The sequence below is a fragment of the Pinus tabuliformis genome, chromosome X, assembly GCF_031772625.1.
Source record: "Pinus tabuliformis cultivar Carrire ecotype Pingquan chromosome X, CPIR1, whole genome shotgun sequence".
NCBI lineage: Eukaryota > Viridiplantae > Streptophyta > Pinopsida > Pinales > Pinaceae > Pinus > Pinus tabuliformis.
In genome coordinates this window covers 1452597038-1452604786 of record NC_142308.1, presented here as the reverse complement: position 1 = coordinate 1452604786, position 7749 = coordinate 1452597038, and positions in this window count along the sequence as shown.

Here is a 7749-nt window from a genome sequence, read left to right as displayed (position 1 = left end):
ATTCAACCATTATCGTGGCATCTTTGCACAACATAAGGTCCAAGCCATGTTGTCCTTAACTTGCCTTTGAAGTCTTTATACCTAGAATCATATAAGAATGCCCAATCACCTTCCTAAAATTGCTTCTCCTTAATATTTTTATCATGCTATATCTTCCTCTGAAGTTGAACTACCTCTGTATGTAGGAGGGCCTGCATTGTGAATTCATCCAAGACATTCAATTGGAACAATCTCTCCTTCTGTGCATTGCTGAGATCCAAATCTAGTTGGGCTGCCATCCTTAATGTGTTATATTCAAAATCAATGGACATCAAGGCCTTTTTCCCATAGACCATGTCATAGTGTGTGAATCTAGTGGTGTTCTTCCATGTGGTATTATAGGCCAAGTTGCCTCAACTAGTCTTTCTGTCCAATCCTTCCTATTGCTGCTCACCAAATTGGTTAAGATGCCCTCCAATGCTCTGTTGGTCACCTCCACTTGCCCATTAGCTTATGGATGATAGGGAGTGGAGGTCCTATGCTTGATCTTATGATGTTTGAGCAGGTCTTCAATCATGTTGGAGGTAAACTAGTTGCCTTGGTCTATGACTAGCTCTCTAGAGTACTCAAATTTGTAGTATACATTCTCCATTAGGAAATCAGCCACCTTCTCTTCTGTTGTTGCCTTAATTGCCTTGGTTTCAACCCACTTAGTCAAATAATCATTGCACAGAATAATGTATTGTTTTTCTTTGAAGGAGGGACAATAAGCCCAATGAAGTCCATGCCTCACTTGTCAAATTGCTCGAAAGTCACTTGAGGTTGCAGAGGCATTTCATCACTTTGAGTGGGCCTTCCCATCCTCTAGCACCGGTCACACTGATTAATGTACTTTTTCACATCCTGATGAAGAGTGGGCCAATAATAACCTTCTTGTAACACTTTGAATGTTTTCCTCTTTGCTGCAAAGTGACCCCATAAGGCCCATCATGATAGGTCAGAAGGATGTCATAGAATTCCTCTTCCCTAACATACCTTCTCAAGATTTGATCTGGGCCAAGTTTGAAAAGATTACCCGCAATCCAAGTGAAGGGGGTGCTTTTCCTGACTATCTTTCTCTTTTCTTTGGACGATAGGTTTGGTGGGAAATGTGCTAATACCAAATAGTTCAGTATATCAGCAAACCATGGAGAGAGAACTAAAATAGCAAACAAGTGCTCGTATGGTAACTGGTCATCCATCATTCTTTCTTCACCTATAGGCACATTTACCCTCGATAAAAATTCTGCAACAACATTTTCCTTACCAGGCTTATCAACAATGGTTAGATCAAATTGTTGTAATAAAAGCAACCATCTTATAATTTGATCATTCACATCGGGTTTGTTCATTAAATATTTGATTGCAACATGGTCAGTATGCACAAATGTTAGATAGCCTGTAATGTAATGCCTGAATATGTTTAATGAATGCACAATAGCCAGGAGTTCCTTTTCGGTCATTGTATAATTTAGCTCAACCTTTGACAAGTTCTTACTAATAAAATATATAGCATGTGACAATCTTTCCTCTAACTAACATAGGGTTGCTCCTATGGCATTGTGTGAGGAATCAACATGAATATGAAGGGAGGGGCCCAGTTTAGGCCTAAGAGAATTTGTGCAGTGGTTAAATTATCCTTTAGAATGTCTAAGGCCTATTGACATCTTGTTGACCATATAAACTCAGAATCTTTGGCCAACAAACCAAATAAAGGAGAGGCCAACTTCATGAAGTCCTTTATGAACCTTCGATAGTATCCAGCTAACCCTAAGAAACTTCTGACATCTCTCTGCTTTTGAGGAGGTGGGACCCTTTGGATGATGGCTATTTTGTTTGGGTCCACCTGTAGTCCTTACTTAGATATTGAATGACCTAGCATGGTCCTTTCAGTCATTAAGAATTCACATTTTTCAGGACTGAGTGTCGAGTTCATTTCAATGCATTTGTGCATTACTTTGACTAGGTTAGACAGGGCTTCATGAAAATCACAACAAGAAGGTGTAAAGTCATCCATATAAATTTCCATTGCATCATGGACTAATTCAACAAAAATACTCAAGGCTGCTCTCTAGAAAGCAGCAGGAGCATTGCATAAGCCAAAAGGAAGGACCCTATAGGAAAAACTACCCCGACGACAGGTGAAAGTGGTCATATCCTAGTCTTCTGGGTAGATTTGGATTTGGTTGGACCCATTGAATCCATCTCAGAAAGAAAAAAGTATATTCCCTGCCAGGCTATCTAGCACTTGCTCAACGAAGGGTAGCAGAAAATTATCCTTCATTGTGGCTTTGTTCAACTCCCTGTAATCGATACAAATCCTCCACTTACCATTTTTCTTGGCACTAAAACCAAAGGGTAGACCCACTCATTGTCGGGGATGGGGTAAATGAATCGTGCATCTAGCAATTTTTGCAGTTCTTCTTTGACTATATCTTTAAGAGTTGGATTCATCCTCCATTGTGGTTGTTGTACTAGCTTGCAACCTTATTTGATGTTTATGTGGTGAGTACACACTGAGGGGTGTGCTCCCTTCATTTCCTTGTAACTCCAAGCGGAGGCTTCTATATTTTCCTTCAAATTGTTGCATAGCTTCTCCTCTTTGAGAGCAGAAAGAGATGGATTGATTTTCAAGGTTTTCTCTGGGCTAAATTCTATGGTTTTGACACGGAGTGGGTTTGAATCGGCCAAGCATAAGTCAATTGGATGATTGTTTCTAGTTTCCTTTACTGCTTATTCTAAAGGCAATGAACCAAGAGTTGGAGTTTGGAGGAGGTGTTCAATCAAGTCATCCTCATCTTGTTGTCATCCTCCCATAGCTGCCTCCAAAGAATAAAGTTGGGTGCAATAAACCTCATATTTTTCCTCCTCCTCCAACCATAAAGGTAGATCATGCTCTAGAGAAGGTTGAGCAGGATGGTATAGGACTAATTTCTTGGACATATGCTCATTCTTGATGGTCATATTCATAGCCTTGCAACTAATGTAAGCATCAGTTGTGGCCAACCATGGCCTCCCAAGGATGAGTGGATAACCAGTAAGCTTAGCCTTAGGCTGGAGAACTAGGAAATATGTAGGGTACTTTCAGGAGTCAATCAAGACTATTAGATCCTCCACAATTCCCTCAGGGGTTTCTGTGGAACGGTCTGCAAGCTGTAAACTATTGTGGTCTTCCTCAATCACACCTTGGAGGTTGAGCTTGAGCATGGTTTCCTTGGTAATCACATTAATGGTAGCCCCAAGATTGATCAGAGTGTGTGGGACAATGGTGCCATTGATGTGCAGATCTACTACAGGGCTTCCATGGTCCAAATATTTTGGACATATTACCTGCCCCAGCATTAAGTTAGACAATGGCCCAATGAAATTAATGGTAGGGGAATCATTTTTTTGGCTCTGTTGATGCTTGAAGAATTTCTCCTTAATCAACTTATTGTAAATGGGAACATCTTTTATTGCCTGGAGAAGGGGGATATTTATAATTAGATTTTTCAATTCTTCGAGAATCTCAGTCTCTTCTGGGGTAGGCTAGAGTGGTTGGAATAATCTCTCAGGAAAGGGTGGATTTACTTTAAGGTTTCTTTCCTCCCTTTCTTCCTCAACCTCCCTAGGTGGTGGGGGAGAACGGTTATACAGTAGAACTCTCCTAGATCTTAGGTTAATATCTTTGATTTCCATAGCATAAGTTGGATATGATGTCTCTCCACTATATATTTGTTGAGCCTCCCTATTTTTCAGGTTTGGATTTGGCTGGGTAGGCATATGGGGTTTCTTGGGTGGCGTAGAGTGTAGGAGTTGTGGTTGGGTAGATGGTGGAGGAAATAGAGTTATCACATTATTGTATTGGGGTCTCCATCCCTAAAGTGGTGTATTCCATTGAGGTTGTGGCAGAGCATAAGGTTGAAATGACTTGCTGGATGGCTGGGAATGATACTTAGATGCATAGGACCAAGGAGGGGGTGTAGACTAGGAAGGATGAGTAGGGGTTGCCCAAGAAGGTATAGGTGTGGTTTTTTTGGGGTTGTAATATGAATGGGATGACCCTTGCATGCCATGTTGGTATGGTCTAGGCTCAGGAGGTCTCCTTTGATAAATGTAGCAAAGCTGCTCAGTGACCCCTTCAACTCCTTGATATACAGCTTTGGTTTCGGGTAAAGAAGGGCACCTGTCTATGGAGTGGTTTGCTTCACATACCAAGCAAATTTCAATACAGCTCAATGGACATTCGCTCCTAGGATGCCTCGTGGTGCATCTAGGACAAAACATGGCCAAGGCTCTCTCTGCTTCCTCTTGTTTCCTTTTAATGTTCATAGTGTACATTTGTAAGGCAAGGTTTGCAACATCTCACTTTTGAAATACTCCACCATGTTTCCAATTCCACCCTTAATGGATGAGTTGGAAGATGATATGTTGCCCATAGGTTGACTACCCGTACCCTTTCTCCTGGCTGCCCTAGAATGGTTTCTAAAGACAATATTTCTATCCTCATAGGGTAATTGGTAGACATCTCCTCCTATTAACAAATGTAAGATATCTAGAAGATCTTCTCTTACTCCCCTAAGCAAGACTAGCTTTAGTGACTTAGGGTCAAGTGTGCACCTAGCCCTTTTGTAACTGAGATGGAATCTTTCTTTGTAGTCTTCTAAGGATTGATCATGGTTGATGGTCATACTGAAACCTTATTCTTTGGTATCCTTTGACCAACAATACTCCCGATATTTGTTTTTAAAGGCTTTCTGAATCTCAGCCCAAGTTCTGATGCTATCTCTAGGCAAGCCCATGAACCAGATCAATGCTACATCCTTGAGGGTAGATGGAAATATTTTTAATTTTTGCTCATCATCTATATAGTCATAGGTTCGGCATATAACAACAAACTCAAATAGGAAAGTGTCGGGTCCTCTATCTCAGGCCATGGAAATAAGGTATGGCAGAGGGGCTTATTATTTTCATCTTAGTGTCCCCATTTTCTTCCCTGATAGGAAAGGAACCCTTAACTCTCTCTCTATTCCCTTTGTCGTTTTGGTTTTTAGCCATTGGTTCAGTAGGAATGGGTTCCTCTTCTTCTTCTTCCCCTGTAGGTTCTTCAAATATGTCAGGTTGCTCACCTAAATGTTCCTCTAGCTCACAACCACCAAAAAAGGGAGGAGGTTGGTTGTTCGATGCAGTGGGGGTATTTAGCAAAAATTTCCCTAAGTTGTCCCTATTCCTACGAGGCATGAAAGGAAATATTTTTGGGTTAGTTTTGTATTTTTTATTTTTTTTTAAAACCTAGAAAGTATTTGCAGAAATGAAATTGTTGATTGAATGAAAATCACTGACATAATGAAAAAGCTACTCGCTGAATTGAAATCCTACTTGCAGAATGGAAAGGAAAGAAGATAGTGAAAAATGAAATAAAGGAAGAAATTAGATTACTTTTGCATAAATAATCTAATGACGGAATATTGAAGACAAGAAATAGAAGAAAAGAAAGTAGTAATCACATTATACTTAGACACCTCCCAGGCAACAGCACCAAAAAGTAATGAGCACTAGTATTGCAGCAAGGATGCTGCAACTCCTGGGCTACCAACTTTACTTATCAACTTGGGTTTGTACAAACTTGGACATGACAATGTTGTATGCACAAGTAAAGGTGATGGTCCTGCCTGTTGTCACTATTCAGCTGGTAAGAGACCACTGCAGTTCCAAGACAGACTTCTATAGAGTCAGAAGAAGCTTGATTCTTTGATGGAAGAAGGGAGAATATACTCTAAGAGAGCTACTCACTATAGTAACGAAAAAAACATGTAATGCTAAATCACACCATACCCTAATTAACCATTTAAGCAGCTATGCTAAGCAGAATTTCTAAATCAACACTAAACAAATGTTATTATCTATGTTGTAGAAGTAAAAAGCATCAAACATTACTAATGTGCAAGCACAAAAACTAAACTAAATCTATTTTCACTTTTTTTTTGGGTTTTTTGTTTTTAGGCAAAATCAAGTATGCAAACTAATTGCTCTTGTGGATGTGACAGGTGGATGGAAGGTGTCTAAGGATGGTTAGAAGGTTTATGAAGTGGTTGGATGGTGTGGAGGGATCCTAGGATGCTTTTTGTGACTTCCTATAGGTTTCCCTTCAATTTGGCCTCAAAATAGTCTGTTTCAGGAAAACTAGTAACCTACAGGATGATCCTCTAGCAATTATGGGAAACATACAGGATACAACCAAGACCTAATTATGAGGTGTTGGAGGTCTTGGAAAGCTTGGGAAAGGTTTGTGATGGGTGGAAAGGGGTGTTAGAAGGTCTAGTAGCACTCAGGAGTCAATATCAAAGATAAGAGATGGCTAGATTCACTCAATGTATCTAGGGGAATTTCAATGAAAAATGTTGAAAAACTAGTGAGGACAGTAGTGAAACAAGGGATGGCCAAGGTGGGTGAAGTGGAAGGTGGTTGTTGGTGATGAAGCCTTGGTCCCCCTTGAATTACCTACTATGCTTAAAACATGTGTTTCTTACAAGAACTATGCAACTAGATATCTTCTCATAAACTAGAAAAGGATGAATCAATTACCTATGTTACGCATGAAGGAATTTGTTGAAGGAAATGAAAGAAAGAGTGAGATCTTATTGCAGAAATGGAGATGCAAAAAGATGACAACGAAATCTTCCTTGCAACATTAACCAAGTACTGAATCAAAGACAAGAAGCTCCAAAGCTCATACAAGAACTAGAAATTTGTGTTCTTGGGGCTGCCGAAGGGTCCCTTCCTCAAGTCATGGTCATAGAGGGAGGAAGTGAGGCCGAGACACCTGTTGAAAACCTTGTGGTGATCATTTTTCTCCTTGCTAACCTGATACTTGAAAGAAGGCACAAATGGAAGCAAACTATCACACAACCAATCTAATCTATACTACTGTAATGGAAATGCATTTACTAATAAAATGAAAAATTAAGTTTTGAATCTATACTAGAATACATGTACAATAAAGAGGAGCCTTAGATTCTAGGGTTGGGTCCTAACCTAAGAGCATCATCCCTCTGAGTTAACTCAGTGCTGGCTCAAAACAAAACTCATTCTTATTACCAAAACAATGGATTACATCAAAAACTGTCACAAGTCTTGCAGCTCGAAAATAGAGTAGAGTTTTACAATAAAAAATCTAAATCCTACTCAAGTCCTAGTCATCTCTACTTATACATCTGAAGTATCCAACAAATTTCTTAAAATTAGGGAGGCTCGGCTCCCAAACTTGAGATAAATTAGTTCTTTGTCTTTCACTTGGTCGACTGCCTTCTAGTCCTCATGATTTGGTTGTTTGCACTCTGAGCTGATGGAGGAGTATTCGAATGGAGGGATAGTAAATGAGGAGGATTTACCTCCTATAATCCCTCTCCCTTGTCCCATTTGATTTTTTACCTTGGTCTTTGCTGAGATTCGTTGCTTTTATCCTTTAATCCTACATTAAATACACATTAGACCACAAAGCAAAATATCCAACTCTAACTCATCTCATAAACAAAATATAATCAAAAGTATGCAATAAGTTATGAGAATAGTTCGTTTGACTAACCTATGAGGTGAATTAAGGCCCATGTAATTACCCAATGATGAGGCTCATCCATTACCCATCCCATCAAACCATTTAGTTGGTTATTGTTCTAAGGAAGGATATATATATATATATATATGATGGAATTAATGTTTTTTCTTTGTTATTTTTAATTCTAGAGAACTAAT